The sequence below is a fragment of the Dromiciops gliroides genome, chromosome 4, assembly GCF_019393635.1.
Source record: "Dromiciops gliroides isolate mDroGli1 chromosome 4, mDroGli1.pri, whole genome shotgun sequence".
NCBI classification, from domain to species: Eukaryota; Metazoa; Chordata; class Mammalia; order Microbiotheria; family Microbiotheriidae; genus Dromiciops; species Dromiciops gliroides.
The window spans coordinates 383010543-383024347 of NC_057864.1; the positions used below are offsets into that span (position 1 = coordinate 383010543).

The 13805-nt window shown below is 37.5% G+C and overlaps 1 protein-coding gene across 6 annotated transcripts in view; it reads right to left on the bottom strand.

The window, feature by feature from the left end:
* PLAGL1 (PLAG1 like zinc finger 1) overlaps window positions 1–13805 on the bottom strand; it is a 162304-nt gene that overhangs the window by 30353 nt on the left and 118146 nt on the right. For 4 of the 6 annotated variants that reach the window (XM_043964340.1, XM_043964339.1, XM_043964344.1 and 1 more), the window contains exons 3-4: window positions 10701–10872; window positions 8711–8860 (exon numbers count right to left, since the gene is read on the bottom strand). The exons of 1 other annotated variant lie outside the window; for it this stretch is intronic. The gene's annotated coding sequence lies outside the window, so the exon portion shown is untranslated. The remainder of the gene's footprint in view (window positions 1–8710; window positions 8861–10700; window positions 10873–13805) is intronic. One more of the 6 variants, XM_043964342.1, reaches the window with a different exon arrangement.

Below are 13805 nucleotides of genomic sequence, written 5' to 3' on the forward strand. Positions count from 1 at the left end.
GTGGAGGACAGTGGAATCTGAAGATTTTACCTCAACATGGTATGAGCAAAGGGAATTTTTACTAGAGTGAATTCAAAAGGTGAGGTGGTGGTCTGAGAAAAACCTCCCAGCCTGCATTAGAGAGAAAAACAGTCTTTATTCAAGAAGGAACAATGTAAATGTTGGAAGGACCCTGGGCAATTAGGTGTTCTGGGCACCTAACAGTACCTTTTCTTGATGGCTCCAGATCATTATCATTAGCATTAATAATTGTGATGCACCACAGTCATAGCTGAAGTTAAAGTATTTTAAACCAAAGCTTCTTAAACTGTGGGTCTGGACCCTGTATGGGGTCCCATAACTGAATGTGGGGATTGCAAAAGCCATGGCAAAGGTAAAAGGTTATGTATAGCTATTTTACATACCTATGGTTGTGTAAAAATTTCTTGGGCTTCTTAAACTTTTTCCAATAGTGACTCCTTTTCACCCAAGAAATTTTTACACACTGATGCCCTCCTACCCTACAGCTCTCCCCACCTGCTAAACTCTGGAGCACAGTGTGGTATAAGGTTCTTATAATCTCTTCTGCATCATGAACACTTTTCACAAACTAGTGAAAGCCTTTGGAACCTTTCTCAGAATAATGTTTTTAAATGCATAAGCAGAATAACATAACATAGAATAGCAAAGGAAACCAAATACACTGAAATACAGACCTACATTTTGGTCTTAGCCCTTAGGCACATGGCCATGGTTTCCCAGACATAGTTTCCTCATTTGTAAATCTGACATAATAATAACATCTGCCTCATAATTAAATAATGTATTTAAAGCACTTTGCAAGCCTTGAAGTGCTATATAAATGTAAGCTTTTGTTATTGACATTAATTTCCTCGATGGCAAAATGGAAAGGATAATATTTGTGCTACCTACCTCACAGGTTTGCTATGAGGAAAGTGCACAATAAACCAAAAGTGGTTTCATTTATTAAAGTGCTATACAAATGTAAATTGCCATTATTACAATACTTCAAGAATTCTGTTAGGAAGCATGGTGATGCCCTCTCTCCTTCCCTCCTCTAAATCCAGCTACACTGTAGAGTTAATATATCTTTATAGGTTACAGTATTTGTACATTTCCTGCCCGCCCCCCTTATAACCTCTGTCACCACAGATTGCAAAACGTTGTATCTTTTCTCTCTTCATGAATGTCCCTATTGTCTGCTGCCAGAATGTTTACTTCTCACTGCTTTCTTTTTTCTTCCCTAAACTGTTCTTTCTTAGCTCTTTTGTCTCCTGTTGCTTCTTCGTGGATCTTAGCTTTCCCCTGAACACTGGCCTTTAAGACACATTGCTAATACAAGACAGTTCTTTTCCTTTCTCATAGCATGATGGCTATAATCACCAAGTTATCTGTTTTTCCCCAGCTGTTTGTTGCTCAGGGGCAATGGCCCCTCACATCCAACCTCAGCCACTTGCTAGCTGTATGATTCTGGGCAAGTCACTTAACCACACTTGCCTCAGTTTCCTCATCTCTAAAATGAGCTGGAAAAGGAAATAGCAAGCTACTCCAGTGTCTTTGCCAAGAAAATCCCAAATGGGATCACAAAGAGTTGGATACAGCTGAACATTATTTATGCCAAAGCATTAATTAGCATGCATAACATGAAGATGATGCAAATGTGCTTACTTTTAAAAATATAGAAATCTATTATAGTAGTGAAGAAAGTCCCAGTCATATATCATATCCTAAAAGTCATAAAGATGACAAAGTATGTGCTGATGGAGTGTCTGATGGTGCAAACTGAGCATCATATGATCTCTATAAAATACAATCATACAATGCAATTTTCTTGTATGACCCACCTCCAAAACACATAGTCACTTCTACATCATCATCTTTCTGGAGGGAAAAAAATATTATAGTAACTGTCTGATATTTCTGGTCTGCATCTCTTGACCCAAGACGTTTATATAAGCCTGGTCATGGTGTCTTCAATCATATAGTGCTTCCCTAGAGGGTTTCTCTTATCCTGTATGGAACAGAATAACAATAACTAAGCTGAAAGGGATAGTCATTTATTTTTATGACTTACGTACTTCTTGGGAAGTTAGTGAGGGGTTTTCTGGTCCTTCCCCCCCTCTGTTCCACAAATCTCATCTCTCCTTTTTATTTTTTCATTTCTCCCAGTGCGTTTGCCCTCCCCAAACTGCTTATATGAGATGAGTAGGATCAGTCTAATAAGACTGTAGTGAATAACTGGAGATGATAATGATATGCATAATAATAGCTGACATTTAGAGAGAACACTAAGGTTTACAAAGTACTTGATAAACACTGTCTCATTTGATCCTCACAATAATCCTGTGAGGTGGGTACTTTAAGGATTATCCTCATTTATACAAGAGAAAACAGGTTAAGAGCCTACCAATCAAATCAATGGAGCTTAAAGAACTACTGAACTCCTCAGAAAACAATGCTCCTATCTGCACCCAGAGACAGGGGTGAGGGGAGTGGCTACTCTCTAGCTTTGAAAAATAAGAGTACACTGGCTAGAGATGGAGAGAGACACTAACACTTAGCCCATTGATTGCACTGATTGGCCACTGGCCATTCTGACTCCAAGGACAAAGTTTGTGAGCAGAGTAGAGAATCGGCCAAAGGGAGGAGGTACTAAGAAAGGACAAAGCCTAACTCCTTAAAAGTATGCATGGAAAGCATAGATTGACTGAAAATATCATATGTAAATTGTGTCATTTTCCCCTTTGATTTGTTCCAGCAACACCCCGTCCCCCATCCCCCTTGTAATGCTCCCTGCAGTGCCTAGCAATAATATTTCAAAACTTCCAGAATCTGTAATTTCTGATGACACAAATCACAATCCACCTATAATTTATGAGATCGTCTTCAAAAGTTTATGTAGCAAAGGGAAAAAATGCTTATCACCAGAAATAGCATCAAAACCCTTAAAAATCCTAAAAGAAAGGGCGTTGGGTTGTTTTCAAGAAGCCAGGAAGAGCAGGTGTTGGAGAGCCCTGGAGAAATAGAAGAAGTACTCTCAGCTGGGAACCAGTAGGGGACATCGGTGAGCTAAATCCTGGAGCTTGGGAGGGGAAAAAGGATAGAGTCATGAGAACGACTGGTGGCCCATCATGCCTCATATCTAAGCTCTATTTAAAGAGTGTGCTCCCAATATAGCATATTTTCTATAGTATCATGTTTTGTGTTTTAAGATGATTTCCATGGTCTTAGTTTAAAACCTTTAGGGCAGGGTAGGGAAGAAAGATCCTATGTCCTTAATAGAGGCACACTGAACTGCCTGAACTCTTCAAACAACAGAACAGTTTCTTTTCTAGTCTAACAACCAGTCTAGTGTTAGCACTACTTCTAACCATGAAACTCATCATCAATCATAATCAGCTAGATTGCATGTGTTCTACTGTGCATATATTTCCACCTGGAAAGTTACCGAAGGTCGTGACAGAGTGCTGGCAGATGAATAATTCTGGTGTTGTGGGACCATTCTATGAAATGACACACCAGCCATCCTTGTCTCTAACGAAGCAATATTTTAACACTTGTCACTCTGGACAGATAGCATGTTTTCCCTAAAATATCAACGCGGAGTTTTCAAACCCCCTGTTACTAAAAATAATGGGCAAGTGATGGAGGTCTGCCAGCAGACCACACAAGGCGATTGTCATCTGCCTTATTTTGTTCACACCAGATTCCTTTGGGGGACAAGGGAGAGGCAAATAGTGATAAGGAGATTAGGGCAAGAACAAAACAAGTACCTGGGGCTGACTTTTATTTTTAAAGACAAGATCCAGGGATCTGGGTCAGGGCTGAGAAAGGGGAAGGAGACAATGACCAGGCCTTTTTTTCCATAGTGACCAGTGGTAGGTGGGGAGGGGGAGGGATATCAGAACAGAATTGCAGTTCTAGATCTTTTCAGACCTCTTAGAATGCAAATCATCTACTGTTGGTCAAGTGGTTTAATGGCACTGAGTTAATTATAATTTCTTTTTTCATTATTACTAGTGACACACAGCTGGAGATCTTTGTCAAGAGGACACATTTCTACTTTTAGTATCAGAGCACTCTAAACTTCACTTTGTTCTCTTGAGCAATCATTTTAGGAGTGATGTTCCTGAAGCATATGTCTAAATATATCCTTCCCCTTACTACTCAATAAACTCCAGTGGCTCCTTATTACCTCTAGGGGTCAAGAGACCAGAGTTCCAATCAGGCCTCAGACATTTACTGTGTCACCTTGGAAAGTCATTTAAACTCTAAATGCTTCATCTGCAAAATGGGGATAATAACAGTTATCTTCCAGAGTTGTTGTGAGGTTGAGATGAGATCATATTTGTGAAGCATTTTATAAATCTTATTTGCAAAATAAGGCTCTGTTTTGTAAAGCCTATTCTTATCTATGATCTAACTGAAACTCTTCTTTATTGGCACTAAAGGTTCTTTATAACATGGCCCCAATCCACTTTTCTAGACTTATTATACACCTTCTTCATTCACTCTAAGCACCATCCAAACTGTTCTCATTTTTTCACATAAAACACCCCTTCTCCTCTTCCACGCTCCTGCATTCTACTCCACATGACTGGATTGTGCTAGTTCCTCACTTTTTCATATTAGCCTCTAGCCTCCTTCAAGACTCAGTTCATGAACTGCATTCTGCACAGAGCCCCTCTTCATCCCCAACAACTAGTGTCTTACTTCTACCACACATTAACTAGTATTTATTTCGTGTGTAATTGTATCTCCTCGGAAAGGCTGTTAAGCTTCTTCAGGGCAGGAATTATTTCACTCTTGTCTTTGAATCCCAATCACTTATCATTGTACCTAGTACACAGTAAGTACTTGATCAATCCTTGTTGATTGAATGAATGCTTAGAAGCTAGTTCTAGACACATGACTTCTTAGTTATCATCTGACCTTCGATATTTTTCCCCTGCTGGGAATTTTTAAAGGTTCTTAAAGGCCATATTATGTAATCCTACCTATCATTCTTTTGCCCACAATATTTATGGCAAATAATCTGCTTGGGAAATTAGGAAGGAATCCTTTAAAATTTGTTCCAAAGATTATCTTGCAAAGACTATTTCTCCTGATTTGATTCACTTTAATTAACATTCATTAAGAAATACAAGTTGGGGCAGCTAGGTGGCAAAGGGGATAGAGCACTGGCCCTGGAGTCAGGAGGACCTGAGTTCAAATATGACCTCAGACACTTGGCATTAGCTGTGTGACCATGGGCAAGTCACTTAACCCTCATTGCCCTGCAAAAAAAAAAAAAAAAAGAACATACAAGTCATCGTGCTATGAAAAAATAAAATAAATGCCTCCTATAAAAAGCTTGCTATCTAAGGGGCACTTCAGGGAAATTAAAGATTTCCCTTTCAGCTGTGCTGCACATATGATGAGTCTTGGAGAAAAGAAAGATTTCAACAGGCAGAGTTATGGAGAGACCATACACAAATTCAGGGAAGAGGAGGATGCGACTGTCAACATCTTGGATGGATTTGTGTTCATAGTGCATATGAAAGCAAATGAAATAAGATTAAAAATTATGTTATAGCCATTGTGAAGGGTTTTAAACACATGGCTAGGGAGTTTATATTTAATCCTATAGGGAATAGGGAACAATTGATGGTTTTTGAGCAAAGGAACAACACAGTCAGACCCATGCAATAGGAAGATTATTTGGATGGAAGGTTGGAGAGTAGAGAGACAGGAGACAGAATCTGTTTAGCAGGTTATTACAACTGTCCAGGTAGATACAAGAGTTACTGTAGAGATAAAATCAACAGAACTCAGCAACTGAATGAATGTTAGACAGATAGGGGTGATAGAAGAGTTAAGAATATTTCAAGGGATCAATAAATATCTATTCATCAATAAGTAATCACAGAACTGAGGATACAAAAAGAAGCAAAAGATAGTCCCTGCCCTCAAGGAATTACAATCAAATGAAGGATAGCAAGTCTGAGTGACTAGGAGGATGGCAGGAAACAGAAGCTTTGAAAGACTTTCTCCCAACTGAAGAGAGGGTCCCCTTTATCATTTCTATGGATTTCAGCAGTAAATTTCTCCCCAAAAGAAAAACTTTTCAGCTAAGTCATAAGAAAGGATTCTTCTCTGAAATAAACCTTTATTTAAGTCCTACTCTGGCTCTCCATTTGGGTTGCTTTGGGTCCCTTAAAGCCCAGTGAATGATAAGAAAGCTCTGGAAGGCTCATGCTAGAAGGGTTTCAAGAATGGAACCCTCAACGGTCTGTCATCTGAGCACCCATCTAGCTGTATTCTGAAAGGATTATGTTTTTCAGCTATCGTATCAAATGAGAAATGCAGAGCATGCAGAGGAGGGTAACCATAATGACTGTGTTGAATCCATGCCATAAGAGGACTAGAACTGGGGACGTGTACCCTGGAGAATATTCACATGGGACATAAAGAGGTCTTGGAGTATTTGGAGGGTTGCCATGTGGAAGAAGGATTAGCCTTTTTGAGAAAGGAACCAGAAACAATGGGTAGAAGTGAAAAGTGGTAAAGGGCAGACTTTAGGAAAATATTCCTAACAATTAGAGCTATCCCAAGGCAGAATAGGCCGCACGAGAAGGTAGTGATTTCCCCGGCATCCCTCATCTGAAGTCTTTGAGCAGGCACGACAACTTATCAGGCATACTGTTTTAAGGATTCCTTTTCAATTTTGGATTGAATTATATGGCTGCTGGGATCCTTTCTAACTCTAAAATCCTGTGATTCTGTAAAAACTGATTTAAAATTTTAAGGTCATCTATAGGGACTGCGATTCTCATTGGTGGAAAGAAGAAGCAAGGAGCCAAAAAGGAACTATTAGGGAGAGGTACAGAAGGGCACTGATGATGAATTTATAAATTTTTCAGATTTCAAGGTTTTGTCTTGGCTGCTTGAAGAGGAAAGTGAAATATCATTATCCTACTCCATTACATCTGTCGACCCAAAAATAAGGTGTTGACTAGCCAGGCTTATTATTGCCTTAGATTGTTTCTGCTGTCTTGTGAATGGTTTGTCGACACAGGGATCTAACAGTCCTGTTTTCTTAGTGGAAAAAAAAATCCAAGTAATTCAGAACACTAAAAAGCAAAACTGAAGCAATAAAGCACAATAAAATATAACTTTTTATTATTCAAAAAGGTAAACAATAACCAAAGAGTCATGATCCATTGCTTTGCCATACTATGAAATGGCAAATCTGTACTACAGACTGACATTTAAGTGAACTTTGTCATTATGAATAGTGTTCAACAGTTAATTAATTGCCGTTTTTTTTTTGTATGTGTGCTTACAATACACTTAAAATTGAATATTTTTAATATTTTTCTGGCTGTTTATTTGGTAAAAAGCCAAGAAATACATATGATGGTGGGAGGGAATGGAGAGATAAGGAGTCAGGGTGAAAGAGTGGGTGGAGAGGAGAAAAATAATGCTATTCATATAAGTCTTGGAAAAAATAAATTTAAAAGATTACTATGGTAGACTTTATTTTTGTTTGGTCACATGCTCTTGCCTCATCATCACATGGAAACATATTTCTACATTCTCTGCTAAGGAATTAGTGAGAGGCAGCATGGATAGAAGATACAGACCTGGTCTCGGAAACAGAAAGACTGGGGTCCATGTGCCTCTCACACATACAGACTGTGTAAACCAAAGGAAGTCACTTCATCTTTCAGTGATTCAAGAAACCCTCTAAAACTCTTACATTGAAGTGATTGATCTGCATGGGTTGAATGAATTTTCTCACAAGAAATACCTTGTACCCATGAAATCATAAGTCCAAATGAAGAAAATAAAAGAAACCCTAAGCATTAAGGATCAAGTTTGTTGATTTCTGTAAAGCAACTGACACAATGATGATTTAAAGTAGTAGTAAACAATCAGTATAGATTAGAAGTTATTTCTTGAACTGGGGAAAGTCAGCAGAGTTAAATTTATAAAAAAGCAGATGTCCATCAATTGGGAAGTGGCTAAACAAATCATGGTACATCATTGTAATGGAATATTACTATGCAAGACTTACATGAACTGATTCAGAATGAAGTAAGCAGAGCCAAAAAGTAATTTATAAATAACTACAACAATGTACATGGAAAGAATTAAAAAATAATAAAAAATGGAGATTTCAAAATTACAAAGACTAAGCATGGTCCTAAAGAAGAACTATGAGAAGACATTTCTCCTGATTTCTTTGAAAAAGTGTGACGTCCTCAGTCATAGCATATATTTTCAGACTTTAAAAAATCAATTTACTGGGGGCAGCTAGGTAGTACAGTAGATAAAGCACTGGCCCTGGATTCAGGAGGGCCTGAGTTCAAATCTTGCCTCAGACACTTGACACTTAACTAGCTATATGACCCTGGGCAAGTCACTTAACCCTCATTGCCCCACACAAAAAAAATTTTTATGTAGGCTGGCTCTTTTGAAGGGAAAAGAGATAAACAGAAGAAGAAATCAGGTAACATAAGCACACAAAAAAATCAATAAAATTATTTTTAAAAAAATCAATCCCCATCACAAGGAAAGACTTACTGAATAGAGAACTGAAGTAATGACTTCAGTGACATCAATGTTTATTTAATGCCAACCTTTCTATAGAGCCACTTTTTGGCTGCCATCCCATGATATGCTAATAATATTTGTACATTTTTCCAATTTTTCAGCATTTACTTACTTGGTTGGTTCCCAATTTTCATTTCCATCCAAAAAGGAAGTGAGGTAGGTAAGATGAGACAGGCACAAGTAGTAAACCTGTATTTAGTTCAGCTGTGAGGTGGTCTGTGAAGCACTATTTTCTGATAAGGCTTTGGCTGCAGTCCTCACTCTTTAAGAATAAGACATTAAATTACAAACACTGTGATTTAGTGCCAGTATCATATTTCACCCCCCCAAAGTAGATAGCTTTACTAAAATAACAACAACATATATTTAGTAAGTGCCCACTAAGTGCAAAGCAAAATCTTTTTGTAATTGCACATAGTGTATTTTTCATTCTATCCATAACAGGAAGGAATCATATAATTGTGAAGCTTACAGGAATCTTCAATAGCTTAATTTTATAGACAGAATTCTCTTGGCTAGTAAATTATTTATCCTTGCTCAGATCAAGGTATATATTTTCCTACCACCAATAATGATGATGTGTATACACTAATTTGAACAAAAATTGTTGATATCAAAAAAGGCAATAGTCATCTTTGAATATGACCATCAGTAATGTGGGCAGCTGGTGGCTCAGTTGATAGAGTACCAGGACTGGAGTCAGGATAATTTATTTTCCTGAGTTCAAATCTGGCCTCAGACTCTTAGCTGTATAACCCTGGGCAGGTTACTTAAACCTGTTTGCCTCAGTTTCCTCATCTGTAAAATGAGCTGGAGAAGGAAATGGCAAACTATTCTAGTGTCTTTGCCAAGAAAACCCCAAATAGAGTCTTCAAGAACTAGACCTGACTTGAAAACGACTAAACAGCAACAACAAATTGTTGTGTACATATGTTCTATCAACATAAAAATTAAAATGCATGGGGGCAGGTAGGTGGCTCAGTGGATAGAGCACTGGCACTGGATTCAGGAAGACCTGAATTCAAATCCAGCCTCAGACACTTAACTAGCTGTGTGACCCTGGGCAAGTCACTTAACCCTCATTGCCCTGCAAATAAACTAATTAATTAATTAAATTTTTAAAAATTAAAATGCACAATCCACAGTCTTGAAATTTAGCACCCAGTCATGATCACAAAAATGCAGATGTATGTATGTCTATACACACATATGTATATGTATATATGTACACAAATAACAGTAGTAATAGTAATAATAATAGTGAGCATTTATATAGTGCATAATATGTGCCAGGCATCGTGTCAAGTGTTTTACAAATATTATCTTATTTTTAACCTCACAACAAACCCTGAGAGGTAGGTGCTATTATTATCTCCATTTTATAGTTGAGGAAACTGAGGCAGAGATTAAGTGATTTGCCTAAAGTCACACAACTAGCAGAGATTAAGTGATTTGCTTAAAGTCACATAGTTAGTAAGTGTCTGAGGACAGACTTGAACTCAGGTCTCCCTGATTCCAGAAGCAGAGCTCTATCCACTTCACCACTTAGCTGCTGACTACCTAGATATCTGTGTGTGTGTGTGTGTATTTATACACACACACACACACGTATGTATATATACACACACATGTATATATCTTATATACAAACAACATATTTATTCAAATGCAGACAATCCTGAACTTGCAAAAGATATGGATGTGGTAGGAGGAAGTGGGGGAATAGATGGGACAACAGTAGTTCATAATATGAAATTCATTTATAATTCTGATATTTATAAGTCTAGACCTTTCTATACATCCATCCTTTGGTATTTCCCTTTCCCACATATTGGAGGGGGGAAAAAAAGGTAAAATTTTTGTTCTCTCTAATGATCCCCTTCTTTTTTTCCAGATTTGGGGAAAAAAAACTGATTATGTTGGTAGAGAGTTATTTTAGGTGCTTTGTTTTTTGCCAAGAAAGACTGACTTTTCACTGGCTAGGACAGAAGGCAAACAACTTGAGTTTGATGCTGTCCTATCACACACTCTCACACACACACACACACACACACACACCACACCACACCTATTATCTCTCCATCTCTCATTCCTCCACCTACCTCCTTAGCTTTAGCTTTCTCTTAGCCCTCCTAGGCTAAAAGTACAGGACAATCAGTACCCTCAATATTCTTGCAACCCTGTGAAAAGTTTCGGGGACTCTCAAGCGATCATCTGGTGTTGTAGCAATTGTCTGGTCCTCGTGTCTGAACCAAAGAGATGTAAACCCTAAACCTAAAATTTGAAGAGAAAGAAAATCTTTACTATATACTTAATTTATTCACTCAAATGTTTATTGAGCACCTACTAATGTGCTAAGTACTGAATAGAATAAGCAAGAAATATGTATGATTGCTAATGTGAGTTGTAATGAACAGGTCCCCAGAGGAAAAAGAGTGACTAGGGTATGAAAGCTTGAGAACCATGGGGGCAGATACAAGTGGCAGGCAAATACAAATTGTGAAAACCAAAGCAGGTTACTGAATTGAGCAAGACAGTAAAAAGGGGAAAGTCTAAACAGACAACACCTGGGTCAAAACCATAAAGAAGTTGAACAAGAGTTTACAAAGCTATTTCCAGTTACTGTTGAGACAAGCTGTAGAATGACAAGTTGTGTCAGACTGTGGCTTCCTCTTAATGGGGCTCAAGGACATGGTAGTCACATGCAACAACTGCCCCTTAATGGAGTCACAGCAGAGAAACCAGGGATTCTGTTTTTCTATGCTCAACAATAACTGACAATTGCCATAAAAATTAAGACGACAACTGTGTATGGTACCTTTCACAGATATTGTTAGGGTATGAAGTCTTAATCAAACAAGGGATAGAAGTGATTATGAAAGAGAAAACAGATAATTTCTCTGATATTAAACTGAAAAACTTTTGCATGAACAAAATTAATGCAACTAGGACAAAAAAGAGATAGAAAAAAATTCTTTGTATCAAATATCTTTGATAAGGGTTTGATATCCTATATATAAAGGCAACTAATTGTGTGAGATTGAAAGCCAATCACTAAAATATGAATGGTGAAAGGAAATTAACTTCTCAAAAGAATGGCAAAATATTAACGAGTATAAGAAAGAATGCTACAAATCAGTAACAATGAGAAAAAATGTACATCAAAACAAGTCTGAGGTTTCATGAACACCCAACAAATTGGTGAAGATGATGAAAGATAGGAAATCACTGCTAAAGGAGTTGTGGAATGATGAGTACCCTAATATTCTTGTTGGTGGGACCATAAATTAGTTTAACCATTCTGGAAAGCACTTAAACTAATTCTAAGAAAGTGACTAAAATGTTCATACCCTTTAACCAGAGCTTCTACTGCTGGGCATATAGCCTATGGTGGTCAATAATTTTTTTAAACAATAAAATATTTATAATAGCACTTTTTATAGCAGTAATGAAACAGAAACAAAGTAAATGCCCATTTATTGCAAAATAACTAAAGAGGTCATAGTACTTAAATTATTAAATAGTACTTATTATTGTTTGGAATACAGAGAAGCTTGAGATGAAAATTATTAACTTATACAAAAAGAAGCAAACAGAACCAGAAAAACAATATAGACAAAGACTACAAAAACATAAAAGGGAAGAACAACAACAAAATGATCAGAACTGAAAATAGAAATAATAATGACCAAGCTTAGAAAGAAAAAACATATATGAAAAGGGATCTCCTTGAACTCCTTTGTAGAGCTGGCAAACTATGAGTGAAGAAAACTGAAAATAATATATACTTTCTGAAGGTGTTGGTTAGTTTTATTGAAACTTTTTGGGAGTTCCTTTTTAATCTTTGTTTTAAGGGATGACAGCTTTATGGAAGGGATACATTGGGAAATGTAAGTGATACAAAAAAATGTCAATATAAATTTATTTTTAAAACAATGGCTGATATTTACAGAGAGCTTTACCATTTATAAGGCCCTTTAAACAACCATTACTTTAGTTGACCCATTCGACAGTGATGTAAGGTATAAATATTATCTTCATTTCACAGAAGGGGAGGTTAAGTGACTTGGCAAACATCATAGAGATTGTAAGTGGAAAAGCCATAACTCAAACCAAGTGTCCTGAACATCAAATGGATAAGCTTTCCACTACCTCACACTGCCCTTCTAAGAAAGCTCTTACTAAATCAGACACAAGATAATCATAGAGAAGAGGCTTTTTAGTCACTGCTCAGTTCCCTGATCAAATGAGCCTTCTCAGGTGGCAATGTTGGTATTTGTAAAAATTAATTTAGTTGACTTTTCTAAAAATTTACAAACTTAAAACTAGAGTAATTAACTTAATCCTACATTAAATCTTTGGTGTATCAATGCTTTCTAAGAACAGATTTATCATTTCAGCTGGTTTTCAACTCAACTATTTCCCCCACCCTTCCATGCTAATGCAGTATCTTGCAAGGAGGAACAGAAATATAGTTGCATATGACGCTGAGTCTAGAGAGTGTTCCTGTATCTGACAAAATACAATAATCTGTGGAACATGTATTTCTCAATTGGACACAGTACTCATACCCTTTAAGAATAAAATATCCAATTACAGAAGTAAAGTGATTTAGTGCTAATATCATATTTCTCCCTCTTCTATCCCTCCAAAGCTAACTTCAGCAACAAATAGATATTTATTAAGCAACAACGTTGAGCAGGTCTAAACTAATGAGACATTGACTCGTGGTTAGCTCCCAGATGTAGAAATAAAGTTCTATAAGGAACTGTGAGAATTGGAATTGCACCCCCTACTGGAGAGATGTTGGGAGGGGGAACTCCACCAAGAAGGGAGAGCATGTGATTTGGAAGACATGTGACTTTAGCATCCGGGAATTAGCTTGGAGGCGGGGTGTGTGTGTGTGTGTGTGTGTGTGTGTGTGTGTGTGTGTGTGTGTGTGTGTGTGTGTGTGTGTGTGTACACAGCCCTATTTCCTGTTGGAGAGGAGGCTTATGGGAGGAGGATGGGGCAAGGCTCGCTCTTTTGCCTGGGACTTGGGTTTGAGTGGAGCTGAAATACTGGCTCCCTGAGATAGATAGATGAAGGAATCTTGGCCTCTTTCTCTCTCCTCACCAAATTCTTATGCTCCTTAATAAATACTTAAAAGTCTAAACTCTTGCTAAAGCTTATAATTTATGGCGACCACTCATTAGATTTTTTGACAA